Source organism: Euprymna scolopes, chromosome 39, assembly GCF_053919585.1.
Source record: "Euprymna scolopes isolate OS-2025 chromosome 39, ASM5391958v1, whole genome shotgun sequence".
Lineage (NCBI taxonomy): Eukaryota > Metazoa > Mollusca > Cephalopoda > Sepiida > Sepiolidae > Euprymna > Euprymna scolopes.
The window spans coordinates 79585970-79605100 of record NC_136520.1 but is presented as its reverse complement, the minus strand read 5'-3'; positions in this window follow the sequence as shown (position 1 = coordinate 79605100).

The following is a 19131-nucleotide window of genomic DNA, read 5'->3' as shown; positions in this document are numbered from 1 at the left end:
GTTTTTTTTCAATAAACTTATAATTTATGGAACAAAATCAAAAATAAATTTAATAATTAATATTTTGTTGACATTCCCTTGGCTTTTTTTAATGCTAAGACCCTTCTAGGCCTGGCATTCATCAGTTTTCTAATATCATCTTGATAAATTTCTAGACATGTCTGATGCAATAATGCTTTTCTTACATTGATAGTTTTTATTTGATAACATAATTATTTTATACTAGCAGGGAGACCCGGCGTTGCCCGAGATTGAATGATGATCACCGAATATTTCACACTCCTATTTTTTTCATTGTTATTGAAAGTAGAGAACCTACTGTTTATTTTTAAAATTATTTTATATAAACTTCGTTATAGTTAACGAAAATAAAACATTAAGAAATTTACGTGCGGGGTTTAAACCTACAGACCACGTCGTGCAAAAAAAGCACATAAATTTTCAAGTCTTCTACAATTCTTTGCAGTTAATGAAAAATAATACGCGCGGAGTTTGATGAACAGGCCACGTCATGCAATAAATAAATAAATAAATAAATAAATAGAAAGAAAACACTTTATCAACTTAACCACAGTAGAATTTTCACGGCCCCTTGTTCTGTCATTATTGCTAAACGACGATATAGAAACATTGTTTTACGGATGATAGATAAATTAAAATAACGGTTTTGATTATCGATTATCAGTAATTATCGGGGGAGGGGGTATTCTGAGACTAAAGATTACTCCCAGACTTATGCACTAAAGTTTTAAAGAAAATCTGTTCAGCCGTTTCAGAAAAAATAAAAAGTGAACTCGCATAGAGACAAAGTTGCATCTATATTTTAGAAATATAACATATAAATAAAGTGAAAGGATGAACATAGAATAAACAAAAAAGTTTTGTTGCAATAATTTATCAAGATACAGAAATCTCTACACAGAGGGGAAAAACAAATAAATGAGAAATAAATGTAAGCTTAAAGTTAAATAAATTTTATTAAATCATACAATTAAAAAAATGATTTAATGATTGGCGGATCTAATAAGGTTTATTTAACTTTGAATTATCATTCACTTGTTTATATATATATATATATATATATATATATATATATATATATATATATATATATATATATATATATATATATCATATGAGGCGTCTCAGATAAGATGTTAAAATACTAAGGCCAGGACGCAACCCACAGTTCCAAAGAAAACCAACCAAATAGAAGAATGTGTAAGGAAAAAAAAAACAACAACAAAATAAAAAAACGACTGATAAGGAGGAAAAAACGGCAACGGTTCATTCAAGTACCAGATAAATATACCCGAAACCTATTTGACCAACCAAAATCAGGAGTACTAAAAACGGAACAACACGTCCAAGAAACTTATTTAATACACACATACTTGCACTACAACTGGTACATCCCACTGAAACCAAATAACAGTTAGATATGGTCAGAAATCCCTCCAAAAAAGTTAAACATGAAAATAATGACGCACGAAGAGCTAAAGCTTAATCAACAAAGCCAGGAATAAATCTACACATGTCAGTAACTAATAGATGGAAACATACTCAAGAAGTAAGACGCTATAAATCAATTTCGGCAAATCTTAATTCTGAGTGTAGAATGAAAAATAATTTTCGCAACATGCTTGCTATCAAATGAATATATCGATATTTCTGCGCAAAACGGTGGTGTCCCTGAAATAGAAGGTTGTTTGGAGCATGGAAGATGATATTGGAGGCTATCCAAAGAGCAAACACTAACTAGACTGACTTGGATGGCATATAGCTAGATTTGGCTAATCCTTATGGATCTTTGCTTCATCAAATGATTCAATTATACCTTCAGATGCACCACATCTCAGAGGAAATACACAAGATGCTTGCAAAGTATTTCGATATGTTTCATATGTGGCTTACCACAAATGACTACACGACAAACTAGATGAGACTCGAGATGGAAATTACAATGGGATATACAGTATCACCTATACTTTTTCAGCGATGCAAACAATTCTCAAAGCAGCAGGAAGCAATACAAATTCTACTACATTAGGCGAAGAATACGAAATTACCCGATTAAAGGCTTTCATGGACGATGCCACAATCCTCATATCAAAAGAAGCTGAGACCCGCAAGTTACTCAGCATTATTGATGAAATGATGGTTTGGTCCAGAATGACTAAGAAGTCTAGAAGTCTGATCCTCAGATAGGGGAAAGGTACATAAAGATATCAGCTTTGCAAGGGATGATCATAAAATCTCTACTGTCTCAGAAGAACCGATAAAAAGCTTGGAAAGATGGTACAATAATTCTTGAAATTTTCAAATGGTAATAGTGACAATCAAAACTGTTGACGAGAGTCTAAAAACGATCAGGCGTTGTTCACTGCAAAGTAAATGTAAAGTATAGTGTCTTCAACACATACCGATCCCAATTTTACTGTGGCTTCTTCTCGTATATGAAATAACTATGACCACAGGTGAGGCAATAGAAGCAAAAATCAGTAGATATACGGGAAAATGGCGAGGTTTGCTTTCATGGATTAGCGAACGGAGCTTTTTATAGCAAACAATAGAAACAGGAATTATTAGACGTCATTTTTATTGTATGGGACAGTTTATTCAAATGCAATTGTTGAGGGAATAGGATGGTCTTCTTGTGTGATAGACGATCCCGTCCCCATGGGTATGGTGAATGTATTGGATGGTAGAAGGATTGATAAGCAAAAGGTCGCATAATGACGACGAAAACATACCGGTATAAATTAGCTAAGGAATGCAATTTATTTACAAAATTTACATGAGAAATATTAAGAAAGAGATAGAAAGAATAACAGTTCGTTGGGAAATAAGTTTGTTCCTTGCGATTGATGAGAGGCTGATAGGTTCGTCAGATAAGCTAGTTGGTGGCCGATGCCACCAGGGCGGTTCTTGATTACATGTTGACTGTTGGCGTGTTTAGCGTGAAAGAGAGAGAAATATAAGAAACAGGAAGTGACGTAGCTAGGTCGCTCTCCGTTAAAGGGCGACAATCAAGTTAGTCTGGGAGTTTCAACTCCTACATAATCCAGATAATCGGGCCTTGCATCAGTGAGGGGACGATACGTGCACAAGCCGTAGCGAGAAAGGTCGTGAAACGGGGTATATTCTCTTCTGACGATCCGATGAAATACTCCACTAATAAAACCACGATTATATAAAAGTCTACAAGTAAATAAACTAAGAAATGCAGTTAAATGTCCCATAGAAAGAACCGTAAACACGATTATATACACGTCTACGATAAAATAAACTAATAAAAAGAAGGCCCTGAAACGGCCTGTTTTCTTTTCTGATAACCGACATTAATTGGAAGTCGAAATAGATAACCCCACAAAACAGCTGAAAACCATAATTATATACACGCCTACAAGTGTTGCATAGGGGTACATGCTGGGGCCACAGCAACGAAGACTCAGAACAGAGTACGGTGATAATTAGAGAGAGAAATTTATTTAATTTGTGTCAATTTCAAGTCTACAGACTCGAAATTTGATATACAGGGTACTGAGATTTGGGGAAATCTTTGTAATCCGTTTATTGACCAGACTTTTGGCTGTTAAGGAGTCAAAGTTCAACGATTTGACCATTGAGAACTCTACAAAACTCCTCCGACAATTTTGGATCTAAACAATTGAAATTTTAGATATAGGTTCTTTGGACATGGATATAACTTAATAACTTGATTTGAGCCCCAAACAATAGATGTTAAGGGTCATACTACGGGTCAAATTAAAAAAAAATTGACCATTGCGGCCTCTACAAAATTACTCAGCCAATTTCTGGTCTAAACATTTGAAATTTTACATAAAGTGTATTCAGAGATAGGGCAAGATTTTAATCGGTTTGGATCGAAAGTTTTTAGTTACCAATATATAAATGTATGTATGTATATATCTTTGCATGTCTGCTTAAAACTTTTGAAAGAAGCGACGGATTTTACCAAGATCAGTATCGTTTTTAAGTCGACCTTTCAGACGACAAATATCGAAAAATTGGCTAAAAACATTAATATCTTCATCTTCAACTGGCCACTTTTCTACAGGAGGGTCGCTTTTTTCGCCGATATTTTTGAAAGTCGTCCTCTCCTTTTGATTGTCTAGCTTACATCACTTCCGGTTTGACGGCGGTCCTAACGGCAAAGAAGTCAGGTTTTACGCCGTTCTTTTCCTCCTTCGCGGCACGGGTTCGAGCCTGCCTTCCTACTACCACTTTTGTTTTTGCTCAACATACACGTCCAAAGTCCCGGGCAAAGCCGGACTGATATGCTAGGATATCTATAAAAGTGAACGTGTCTGTGTGTCTGTATACATTTTCCTACGCAATAATTCTATCAATTTTAAGTCTACAGACTCGAAATTTGATATACAGGGTACTGAGATTTGAAAGAAATCTTGGTGATCTGTTTTCGGTCACAAAATTGGCTGATAAGGAGTCAAAGTTCAACGATTTGACCTTGTAGAATTCTACCAAACTCCTCCGATAATTTTGGGTCTAAACACTAGAAATTTTAAATTTAAACGCATATTTTTTTAATTAATAACTCCTCTGACGACGACCCATAGAAATCGAAAACGTTGCGACAATGGTGATTTTTTTTTCACGATCGAACGGAACGTTCAAATAATGGCCCGCTAAATCGAAATGATAGATCGAAAGAGATACAAAAAGGAATTATCTTTACTGTTTAAAGAAACACACATGGAAGCGCAACACACACACACATTATATATATATATAATATAAGCGTACAATGTCTGTACAACTATCAATCTATTTACTTATCTGTATATATACTATAAAGGTAGACTTGTCTATGTGTGTGTGTGTGTGTGTTTTGTGTATGTGTGCGCGTGCGTGTGTGTGGGGGGAAAATGGTCTCTAACAAACCACTCTGTCAATGTTTAGTCTACAGACAGAAAACTTAATATATAGAGAATTCGGACCTCTGGAACTAAGTCGATTTTTTTTTTATTTGTTTTTTTTTTGCTGGTAAAATATTTTCTAAGGAGATGAAAATTTAAAAATAATTGAAATTGGCAGGCATAAGTCAACATACCTAAGCCCTCTATGCACGCATAAATACACGTTTATACGTTTAATTACGTTAATTTTTAAACTTTAGATATGCTTGTGTTCTTAAATCAAATGGGAGCGAATATTGCTGGAGAGCTAAATGTTTTGGTTTCGATTCTATCTGGTTGCACTCAAGTCAAACTTTTAATAACTTGTGAAACCACTACTATGTATTGGGTACAATGTAATAATAAATAGAGAATTGACTCCATAATAATAAATAAAAAGTTTGCATTAATGAAAATAACATATTTAAGCGTATTTAAGGACCAGGCAAATCCGGGATAGATATTAATATATTTATAAGCCTGGGTATATGTGGTTTTCAGTATATTTATACCTATCTATCTATATTAGTCTATTTTAGTATTTTTAATCTTTTTTTTATTATGTACGATATTTAATTGTTATTGTATGGTTTTGTTTTGTATATAAGATTTCAGAAATGTCGTAAGAATAACATTCAAGATAGAAACCGACGTTAGAAGTCAGAACAATCAAATAAAAATAAATTATCAATCATCGTCTAAAACTTCACAAACATAATATGATAATTCTACTGCTTCTTTTACCCGCGTTTCAAATAATATATAATATCTATTAATATCTGAAATATCTAATATTATATGAAAATACATTTGTGTGTGTGAGTTCATTCCCTGTGGAATTGAAAACGGGATTGGCCAATTTTTAATGAAATTGGACACGAAGGTACTTTATGGGCTTGGCAGTGATCTTAGGTAGATTTTATAACGGAATATCTTTAATAAATGTCGACAATTGATAATCGAAATAATTGGATGAAAGAAGAAACAGGCGATTTTGACTAAAGTTAACACCTTACACAGCCTAACAACACAAGTGCATTTGAGGAGTTTTATTACAACACAAACCAAAAGGCCTAACATATGGAATCAACAGAAGGTTCTGTAATATAATGGGGGCGCATTTGAAATTAATGCAATGTTGATTTTTTAAAAAATATCAGTTGATATACAAAATTACTTATACAATCAAATAACGCCGTAGCTTACGAGTAACTAGGGTTTGGAATTTCCCATATATACTACTAATTAATACCACTAATTAACTCAGAAAATAGCGAAGCTCGAATCTAAGACTTCAACTTTGCGGCTTTTATGATTTGTGAAAATATTCAAGTACTAGCTGAAGTACCCAGCGTTGCCAAGTTGTCTTGTATATATTTGAATATTCCGTCCGCATACATGGTTATCAAATTGATTAAACAAAACATAAATGCATAATGGCTTCTTTGTCATCCCCCATGAGGTAGGCGCAGTAGATGCGTTTTATTCTGAAGAGGACTCGCCAGTAGCCCTAATTCTCTCTTCTTGTTTAATCTTTGGTCTTCTAGTCCTTCTTCGTTCAAATTATGATGTAAGAATTGCAATTATTATTTGATACCATAGTGCATATCCGAAAACTGTTAAAATTCATTTTGTTTTAATTATTTAATGTACAATATATATAAGGATGACGTTTGTAATGCTTTCTGTTTATTAATATTAAATAATTAAAAATCAGTTCCAGGGGTGCATATTTGAACACTGGTAGATATACCTGAAGTATTAATTTTGAAGGGTTTCTACATAAACAATATATTGGATGTGACCTCTAACAGATGTGTATATGAAGAGGTTTTCAAAACTTCCAATGCGTGAGCAGCCAACATACAACTTGCCATGAGAATAGCAAAGTATCTGAATATTAAGTCCAACAACGCTGAGGCTTTGTGCCTGAGCTTTATTTATAGACATTGCAAAACCAATTTTTATTGGAAATTGTAAAGGCTTGACTTGTAATGGCATGTTAGAAGGAATAAGGGAATCCGAGAAATTAACACAGTTTCACTCTTAAAATTTCCAGTTATCAAAATGGCTTCCAGCACATAAGCTTTCAAAGATTTTACTGCTAAACGTGTGCCACTACACAGTTTAAGTGAATCAAGATTTTAAATATTATAACTGGAGATCCGGCCTTCAATATCAGGTCATGATGTGGCATTCCAGGCTGTTGTAGAAATTCTACATGGAAATTCTACCCTCTGATTTCATCAATAACACAATCAATGGATTGATAAGAATGCTCTAGCCCAGGAAACTCTTGTAAAAGATTATACTTATTCATATCAACATTTCCAGGGGCCAAGATTACTCTTATACAATGCCATCCAACATTGTGGAAATCTTTAGCAACATCTGGGAAAATGTTAATCATCAGGTCAACAATTGAATTTACCATCTGCCCACGTGATAAATTGTGCAATTGAAAGTTTCTATTCAATGTTCTTGAGCTATTGCCAATGGAAAGGAGGTGCCGCAGACCGATCATCAAATAAACGTGTCCTCATAATAATATTCTTTAAACTGAAACTAAAACATGGTTGCCACGCAGTATTGCAGAAGTGGCCGATTTTCATATCACATTTTAAACGGAAAGAAAAATTTTGAGACCAAATAAAATGTTCGGTCTCCAAGGATAACAGCATTTTCTTTTATAAATAAACACCTTAAAGCAGACTATAACGGTTTATTAGACTTATCTCTCTTTTTTACGAATCTAAGTGTAACTTATAGTAATATCATAATTACATTTTAATAATGTGAAGTTCTGGTGTAGGATTATTTCAAAATACGATCTAAAAATAATAGAATTATGCTTACAACATGTAATGACTTGGCACTTACACTTAGTACTTCTATCGGCGCAGGCTGGATGAACATAAATTTTATAAACTTGCTTTTGAACAAATTCAAATTTCATTGAGCTTCGTTTATAAATAAAGATCAAGAAAACTTGTATCAATGTTTCAAAGTTTTAAGTCGAATTTTGTCTTCAGTCGTGAGGAACTTTCGGGGAAAATAATCGTTATCAAAACTATTTATCATCTTAAAAAAATTGTAAAACAATCTGTAAGAAACTTTAAAAAAGTTTTATTATTCCAGCCTTTAGATAAACATTTTGCATTATCACTTGCCGTAGAATACGTTTTAATATATTTAAATTAATGCAGATCTTGTATTTCGAAATACAAAAACCAGTTAAAAAAATGATTTGGTGCCATCAGCAAGAATCGATACCAAAATATTCAGACTTCCAGCCAGGTTCTGTACCGATATTTTCATCAAATGAAAGATAATAAGTTTAAATCTTAAACGATTTGAAGAAATCAATTGAATTTGAGCATGCGCAGAAAGAAATAAAAACACGCCAGCCTGTTCAAATGAACATTTCGCATTTTAAGTTGCTGATATATGTCTGTATGCGTTATTCATCCATACAAAACAAGATTTTAATCGTTAGCAATTATTCCTGGTGTATGATTACTATTTCCTATTAATTTTAGTGTTATGTTTCTAGTAGTTTGAGAGTTTATCTACTCAATATTTACGCACACATACATCTACTGTTTTACTTATATAGATATACATTTATATTTGAAACACACGAACATGGTATTTAATGCAACATTATTGATGTTTAAAAATGTTACCTTTTGTTCGTACGGCTCCGAGTGTTTACGTTGGCGATGGAGACATACACGTTTTACATGTATGAATTGTCTATTTCTTCCTTATCTTCAAGTATACACAGCCTTGATTTTTACCATGATCATGTATGCCTGTGAAACGTTGGCTGTATATGCAAGATATTCCAAGAAACTGAACGCTTTCCACATGAGCTGCCTTCGTAGACTGATGAAAATCAAGTGGCGATAAAAAATATCAGGCATAGAGGTTTAAACCAAGTAACACCTGCCGTCAGTACGCACCATACTACTGCAGGCGGATCATATATACTGCGTGTGATTTTCAAGATTCCCAAAATAGCCCGTTTCCGATGGACAGCGGAAACTGTTCTAAAATAGACTAAAGGTATCCCTCAAACAGTTCGTCGTATTTAAACTCATAGGAAAACCTAACCCAAAGCAGATGTTCCAACGTACTTCAAGCCACAAACAAGCTAAAGTTGTTTAATCTGCACGCATTGAAGAACAGGGAAGAGGTGTACTATTAGAACAAAAAACAGAACAGTCATCGTATCTGCTACTGAACCATTCCACAGGTGTCGCACATGCGGAAGATATTTGAGAATCGAATTGACCAGCCATCTCCAGACTTAAAGAGCAATTGTACAATAACGTTCATATTCGCAAGAAATGTGTCTGGTCCTATATTTATTACGATACTGGCGTGGTCGAGGTTTAGTGACTACCGCATAGTGTTTTGGCCGTTTAAACCTTTCTTCGTGCTCAATGTTGTCAGAATAGGTTCACAAAGGAAGGCTTGAGGTAATTCGGCCAAAATGTTCAATATTCGTAGTTGGGGTTGCGAAACGGATGTAGCCGATTGATTACATAAGGCTTATTGAAACACGGTAGGGTTGCAATAATTTGTAAAAAAAAAACTGGTTAAAATAAAGCTGATTACAGAAGATCCGAGGAAAATATGGCTGACTGGTGGAAAGTCTTTGATAGTCAAAAATGGCAAGTACAGCGGCGGAAGGGTTGTCGGAAAGTGACTTGGTTCTTGTTCAACGGAACACGAACTAACAAGATTTCTCAATTTAGTTTTCCCTTTTTTATGGACCTGATTTTTGGCAAATGTGTTTTCTGGTTGGTTAGCGAATCAGAACTGTCGATCAATAGTTTAACGCACGAGCACGAAGAAGAGCAAAAATTAAACGCCCCTTTTCCAGAATCGTATATTATTGGTCATCCTACAGCAACCAATGGCTAGTGTCGGAATTAATGATCTGGGCTTTTATTCCTTTGACAGCTTCCAAGGTTTGTGTCAAACTTTGCACTTTGTGCCCTGATCATGTTGACCTAGCGAACTTGTCAATGGTCCACATTTTTGTTTTGTTTTCATTTTATTAAAATCTAAAGATTTGTTTTTGACAACTCCGCGCACTTTCTTAAAATTTTGATTTTGGCAAAAGGTTGACAAATCTTCCTCGTTGTTGTTTTAAACGGTGTTTTAAACGTATTTCCATTTGGTAGTTTTATCCTCTTTTTCTTTTTTTCTCGCTGGTTTTAACAACTTCAAATTCCAATGATAAAGTAATATGAAAATTATTTTCATAATTAATTAAATATCTAATGAATTTCTCCAATCAGCTCATGACATTGAAAATTGTAGTGTCATAGATCGACGATCATCATTTCTTTCTTTGATGTGTGTGTGTGTGAAAACCTGTTCTCATTTGTATCTGTAGCCTTCTTATCACTGTTAATACTTTTACTTGGTTTCTATTCTAACGATTTTACAATGTTTATATTTTATCCAATTTCTTATCTTATCGATTTAAAAACATCGGCGTCTAATTTGCACTGGATAAGTTTTTACGTTACATTAACCACTGTTTTATGTGCATTAAAAGAAAACCACTTCAGTATCTCATAAACAAGATATTAGAAAAATAAATCCATTATTCATTTTACCTTCGAGCATTATCGACACGACTGCTTATAATTTGTCTGGAGAATCTATGGAGGCACCTAATAATTTTGTGTTATCTTTATTTTTACTGATACACGCATTAGCATACACATGCGCATCCACAGATTTTCATTGGTATTTATGTCATTATATGCACACACACACACACACACACACACACACACACACACACACACACACACACACACACACACATATATATATAATTATAGTAATAATTATATCAGCACCTTTAAGAATTCGGTTCTTATTGTTGAGCACGCGTAGTTTAAATTAAAGTCAGACACTTGCGCAGATCAGGATGTTGCAATCATGAGATCACTCTTGCTGTTAATACATTTGCGCTTTATAAAAATGTTAATTTCATCTGTATTTCTCGCGGTCAACGTTAACCGCGTGGTTTGTTCCTCGATAATGGAATCAGAGATGGCTTTGTGTCCGGGTTCAAATCTCCCGACCAACTGTAAATGTAACTCCCTGCATTGATGATTCTCCGAATGATGAAACAGTAGTATATGTACGTATTAAAAATAAAATATATATATGTATATATATATATATATATACGTTTTATTTTTTATTACCGTATCTTTCTGTTAAGTTACATTATTATTTCAGCTACTTGGCCGTTTGTTTGTTTGTCGAAGCGCATGTTCCCATGCGGAAATTCTATAGCAAGCCCCACTCTCCCCAATGGTTTACTTCGACTTGCGCAACTGCAATTGCTCAAAGGCAGCATGCATTTCAGCAGGTTTAACCGACATAAGTCCAGTTCAAACAGACAGAAGTACATAGAAGCTAGAAATAACGTTAAGAAAGAAATAGCGACAGCTAAGAGGGAATTTACGGAAACCACTAAAAAACGCATCGAAGCACAAAAACTAGGAACTCGTGACTTCTGGAAAATCTACAACAGTGTAGTAAATAATGGGCAATTAACAATTCCCCCACTAACCAACAATCACGAGGTTCTTTGCTCAGCAACCGAGAAGGCTAACATGCTTGCCAGTCGGTTTGCCTCAAACTCCACACTGGACCCTCTAAACCACCCCCTACCTCAATTTCCTATGCGGACAGACGCCACGCTAGACGATCTGATAATCACCCCTGCTAAGGTGCATGCTATCATAAAAAACCTTGACACTTCCAAAGCATGTGGACCCGACCTCATCCCAGCTGTGCTATTAAAAAAGTGCTCAGCCGAAGTAGTTCCAGTTCTCTCCAAACTCTACAACAAATGCCTTAATGAATCTTGCTTTCCGAGCTGTTGGAAAACTGCTTCTGTGGTACGAGTATTCAAGAATTCTGGCGAAAGAACTGACCCATTAAATTATCGCCCTATTAGCCTCCTCCCACTTTTTGCCAAAATATTTGAGACCTTAATTAACCATGCTCTAGTCCAGCACCTTACAGATGCTAAACTTCTGACCGACCATCAATATGGATTTAGACAAGCCTGTTCCACGGCAGACATCCTCACTGTAATCTCTGAACGCATATACCATTCACTGGACAAAGCGGTAGAGGGCAGAGCGGTAGCTCTAGATATATCTAAGGCTTTTGACAGGGTATGGCATGAGGGTCTCCTCAGGAAGATTAGATATTTCGGTATCACTGGTAAAATACTTAACAATATTAAATCCTTCTTAGATAAGAGAAAAATCCAGGTTGTCCTCGACGGTCGTACATCTAAACAATATGATATAAATGCGGGAGTGTCCCAGGGATCTATCCTTGGACCTCTACTGTTCCTGATATTCATAAATGACCTCCCCGACAAAATTGCCTCTGAGATGGGTATATATGCTGATGACACCACACTCTATAGCAGGCACGACAGGAAAACAAATGAACATATATCTAAAGTAATGGCAGAAACACTAGAGGATGACCTCCAATCAGTAGTGGAATGGGGACAAAAATGGATGGTAACGTTCAATGCCACCAAGACAAAACTGGTTTCATTCAATAATTACAAGAAACCTTCTCTACCACCCATAGCAATGGCCAACGACTCTTTATCTGAGAGTACGTCTCTCAAGCTCCTTGGACTAACGTTCACAGGAAACATGAGTTGGAACAATTACATCGAGGGCATTGCCAGGGCCGCTGCAAGGAAGGTTGGCTCTCTTTACCGTGCTAGAAAACTTCTAACACCCGAAAGTATCCTGTACCTCTATAAGGCCACTATTCGCCCATGTATGGAGTATTGCTGTCATATTTGGGCCGTTGCATCGGCTACTAGTCTCTCGCTCCTTGACAGGGTTCAAAAGAGAGTCGCAAATCTGATAGGCCCTAAACTAGCATCTAAGCTTCAGCCTCTGTCCCATCGTCGAAACGTTGCATCCCTCTGCCTGTTCTACAAGTATTATAATGGTGAATGCTCTGAAGAACTGCAAGCACTTGTTCCCCCACGACGTGAACACCCTCGACAGACCCGAGAAGCTGCAAAATCCCACCCCCACACTGTAGAGATCCCTAGATGTAAAAGATCTTTCTACTCCAGTAGTTTCTTCCCCAGAACTGCTAGACTTTGGAATTCCATTCCAGGTCACTGCTTCCCCAACTGTACTGACATGCATAAGTTCAAGTGCAACGTGAACCAACATCTCGCTGCCCTAATCCCTACATAGTACCCCAGTAGATGTTTCCCCTGATAATAGCCCCCTACACCAAAGTGGCAATGTGCCTTGTTTGGGGTGAAAATGTAATAAAAAAAAATGAAAGTAGTTGTGTTTGAAGGCTATATTAATGTCATTAGTAGGAAGAAACACCGTGGACATGAGATATTATATAACAGAATAATAAAAAAAACTCCAAGTATATTACGTTTATCTACCAACATAATTTGTCGTAGAAGATGATAGGTGTTGATGTCCTTAATTGTCGAGCGTACTATCTCTTTTTAAGGGGAGAAAAAATGTATACAACTATTCGGCGATACAACTCTTTTGTCTTTTTTATTTTTTATAGTTTTCTCTTTATTTCCTAAAGTAACTGTCGTAGACTGGCTGTCAAATCAATTTCCAGGATACGAGTTTTGATGGATATTAAGTATTGTTAAGAATTATTGTAGCTTTTTGATAAATGTATATAAATTATCTATTTTTGCCTGTAATACTTACGGTGCGTACTTAGGAGTGTTAGTAACTGCTATTTTAGTGTAGTGTCATATCCGTTTCAGGTAATATTTTTTATTATTCTTTTATATACGAACCCGTGTCAAGGTATTTCCTACGAACGGCATAGATATAGCCTTCACACAAGGCTTCGTTCACACTACGATCTATACTTCAAGCAAACTACAACATCCTACTATATATATATATATATATATATATATATATATATATATATATAGTAAGTTATAAAAATATAGAGGACACTTAAGCTACACAGAATAGACGCGTTTCATTCTCGTGAGAATTCGTCAATCGTGCTATTGAATTTTTAGTTAGCCAATCAGCTTCCTAGTTTCTACCGCGCCCATCCTTATCAGACAATGGTCGGGCACTTTCAGGACAAAGGTTGAGTTGACCTTAGGTTCACACCTTCTTTTGTGTGTGTTTTTCATGGGAAGAGTAGATATCAAGTAAGCTGACCTATTTTAAATCTAAGTGTAGTTAGATATTTAATATATATATATATATAGTGCCGGCAAAAAGAAAGTCCGCACTTGTAATTTTTTCAAAAACTGCAAATTTAAGCTAAATTTAATGTAACTGTTTAAACAACCTATGTCTCATTTGATTCGCATTTTATTCCTCTATAATTTAACTGTTTATATTTGGCTTTTAATTGAAATATTCTAGTGTTCACGTCAATTAAAAAAATAACTTCAAATTGAGGAGGCAAAAAGAAAGCCGGCTTACAAGATTACAAGTGCGGACTTTCTTTTTGCCTCCTGTATATATATATATATATATATATATATATATAAAACACAATCACGTCGGCACGCTGATTTTCCTTAGATTATCGAAGTTGGGCGACATTTAAACTTGCCAGTAAAAAATTGATGATCATTAGGTAGCACCAGGTTCTATACGAGGTCTTAATCCTTGAGAGAGATGAACACCGTCAAGCTATTCTTGTACAAAATACGCTGCATGAAATAATGCAGCATCTCTATGAGATCAACAAGTTTAGGACTCAATCATCATTCATCCATTCATGTATATCATTGCTACATGTAAGCAAAATATGTGTTCAAGTCTTCTTTAGCGCAGTGCGTCATCATCGTTTATACCACCGAGAAAATCTAATAATTATTCCTGTGGTCAACTTTGAATAGCTTAGGATTAACTATACCTATTATTTGGATTGTTCAGACTCCTGTTTTAATCTTGCGTGTAATTTGCAAAATGTTTTGGTCTATTTAACCTCCAACCTTCGTGTCAGCCATGTAGTGGATAAAGAACTTGGTAAATATATATTATATTCTATAAAAGTGAGAATGTTTATCTGTAGGAGATCACTTCTTAACCTATATACTCAGGTAATATTGAACCTACTGACTTGAAATTTAGTATATAGGTTATTAAAACACGCGGATTGTCCGGAAGAAATTCTGCTAAGGAGCCAAAATTGAAAAATTGGTACGCAGTATTTGTTTGGCACTTCAATACTTTTCAATAAGATTTGTCCGTTTGCGATGTCTCGTGAGGGCAAACCGACTGATACCTTTTTGCTTGGATTTAATCTTCATGAAATATTGAGAAACATATAATGGATTATTAAATACATATTGTCTATACATATACATATATATTTGTAAATTTAGGCAGCATTTTTGCATTTATGCACGTTTCATTAAATAGCACAGAAAACTCTTGCTTGTTTTTCTTGTAATCCTCCTTTTCTCTTTGTCGGACCATTTTCCGAACGTTTTTTCCAAGTGAAAAAAAAAATTTACCATAATCGCGAACGTTTTCGACCTCCATTGGTCATCCTCAGGCGAGTGGTAAAAAATGAAAAATGAAATTGAAAAATAAAAGTAGCGAGATTAAATGAAAAGATGATTAAAAGATAATTAAGAGGCGATTAAAATCGCTTAAAATAATTACAATACTCAAACGCACTTGCGCGTGCCCTCCGTTTCGTTTTGAGTCTGGTTAATCGTTGGTTTTTTAATGTGGATTAACAATGCCTCAAAGATCGGGAGGCGCACTTCGCAATATGAGACAGTTAAAACGGCCGTGTTATTTATTAATATGTCTCTAAACTCATTTTTAGGGGTGTGGTGTGCTATGAGGTGCTGATAGATTGAGCTATTCGGGGAAGACAGGTGACATGTTAAACGACGGGAGATGCTGGTTCGAGTCATGCCAATGTACAAATTATTTTTGGAGACGCATTCTCCTATGGGACATTTAAAGATGTACACGGCATTTCTAGTTTTCAGCATACTGCCATCGGATGTAGGGTTATTTTTTATTAATAATTGGCTAGTTTTAAATTTTTTGTAATAAATAATAAATCTAATTTTAGAGTTTTTTTCTGTGGTTACGACATGTTTGTGTATAATAAATTTTATTATTTTTTCGTCTAAATATCAATCCCCATGCATCTGGTTACAATAATATATGTCAATTATATATATATATATATATATATATATATATATATATATATATATATATATATATATTACCATTCATATCATTACATGTATTCACATGAATTGTTTGAGGAGATATAATATTTTATGAATCGCTGTATATATATATATATATATATATATATATATATATATATATATATATATATATATATATAGTATAATAAATCTCCAAGTTTCAAAATCAGGTTTCCTCAATTGGTTATTCTTAGCAAAGTAATAATAACAATATAGTTTCGTATTCCGATTAACAAATCAGCAAAATTATGTTTTTGCTGCATACTGGATGTGACAGCAGGACTTGGCACTGGCCCACAAATCTAGAGACCCAGACTTTGTTTCAAGAGTGCTAAAAATTTCTTCCCTTCTTCTTCTTCTTCTTCTTCTTCTTCGATCTTGAACCATCTGGACTACTTCGTTAGGACATACGTCGGGAATATCACCAACATAACCTCCCACAATACCAAAGCCAGTCTGCTCGGCACCATCCGTTTAGTATTCACCAAGCTCCCACCGGCGCTTGTGGAAAGGCATGCTTTTAGCTCCGGACCCGTATCGAAGCAGTGATTGAGGCTGAAGGCGGTTACATTGAATAGATATCAGCTGTACTACATAAATTACTTGAATTGATTTTTTCGAGTTTTAAGATAAAGCTGTAGTACTGTTTTAAAATAAAGCTGTAGTGCTGTTTTCTTTCATGTGAGTCGTATATGCTAGACATGCCAAGAAACTGGTCGATTTCCACATGATCTGCCTCCGTAGATTAATAAAAATCTAGTGGGGAGACACATAGTAGAAAGAAGTTTTAGTTTATTCGAACTTTCAGGTTAATATAAACAATACTACTGCAGTGTCTTGTTCAGTAGGTGGTTTTTATATTCAACGTGTGAGATTCAAGACTCCACAAACAGCTCCTTCAAAAATAAATAAATGAATACAATAAAAGGAAATGGCATAGGTACAACGGAATTGCCCAACGACAGCCTCAAATTCTCCCTAAAACAGTTTATTTTGTATTCAAACTTGTAGAATGTTTCGGCGCACTTCAAGCTACACAGAGGCTAAAATTACAGAATCTGCACGTATTAGAAGAATACGAGAAGAAACGTTCTAATAGAAATGATAGAACTATCAGCACGACTGCTAGAGAATCCTCCCACAGGTGTCGCACACGTGGGAGATATTTTATTGTTCGAATCGGACTGTAAGTCATCTCGGAATTCATAGAACAATTGCATAATAACGCTTATCTTTGAAGGTGATGGATGAACATCATTTCTTTCATGCCTAAACCTATATCCTTTATATTCTACTCGATTTCTTATCAAAAAAAAAAAAATCATTGGCGTCTAATTTGCACTCAATAAGTTTTTACGTAACATTAACCACTGCTTTATGTGCGTGAGAAAAAAAAAACATTAAAAAAAATAAAGCCATTATTCATTTTACCTTCGAGCATTACAGACGCGCATGCGTATAATTTGTCTGGAGAGTCTGTGAAGGCACTCAATAATTTTATCTTTTTATTTTACTCAGACACGCAATAGCAGACACACGCATATATAGATTATCGTTTGCATATATATATATATATATATATATATATATATATATATATAATGTATGAAAATACGAAGATTATAGCAGTTGATAACTTTTCTTTATTCGTTTTCTATTAGCGACGTACAGGAATACAAAATATTATTACAAGAAACAATTTAAAAACTTTTTTTACAATAACATAATTTCCGACCGATCCTTGTGTCTTCATTAGTGTAGTGATGCGCATGCACGGATGAAAAGGAGAAAAGAAAAGGAAGATATATATAACATATAATTACACAGATGCAGCTGGTACCACAACGCATAGCTTCTCTATATCTCATTCCCTATCACAGACGGTTACGTTTCCAACCCGTTTCCCTGACCAGCAAGAACAACACGCATCACTGTTAGTTCCTGATGATTGTGTTAGGAACGCTCACATCCCACTTGGGAATGCCGATCATTTAGTCATAATAGTTGAAATAACCCTAAACTCTAGAGCCAAAATAGAAGAGTCATTGCTAAAAACAACGAGATATTATAAAAAGGCCGACTGGGAAGCCATCAGGGATCTCATTAGAGACGCCCCATTGCTAAATATCTTTTTACTTCCTGCTGAACAGTACGAACATGAGACCACTGAATGGTTCAAAACAGCAATTGAAGTGCATGCCCCCATGCGGAAATTTTTTAGCAAGCCTCACTCTCCCCAATGGTTTACTTCCACATGTGTAGCTGCCATCGCGCAAAGGCAGCACGCGTACCACAGATTTAACCGACATAAATTCAGTTCAAACAGACAGAAGTATATAGAAGCTAGAAGTAACTGTAAGAAAGAAATAGAGACAGCTAAGAGAGAATTTACTGAAACCACCCAAAAACGCATCGAAGCTCAGAAGTCAGGAACCCGTGACATCTACAACAGTGTAGTAAATAATGGGCAATCAACAATTCCCCCACTATTCAACAATCATGAAGTTGTTTGCTCAGCAACCGAGAAGGTTAACATGCTTGCCAGTCGGTTTGCCTTCAACTCCACACGAGACCATGCTAACCACCCTCTCCCAGATTTTCCTTTGCGGACAGACGCCACACTTGACGATTTTAAAATCACCCCTTCTCAGGTGCATGCTATTATAAAAAATCTTGACACTTCAAAAGCATGTGGACCTGATCTCATCCCGGCTGTGCTATTAAAATGTGCTTTGCCGAAGTAGCTTCAATCCTCTCCAAACTTTACAACAAATGCCTTAATGAATCTTGCTTTCCTGCCTGCTGGAAAACTGCTTCAGTGGTACCAGTTTTCAAGAATTTTGTTATAAGATAATCTTACGTCGAGATTTTTGAATTCAGTCATCAAAGTAAAATATT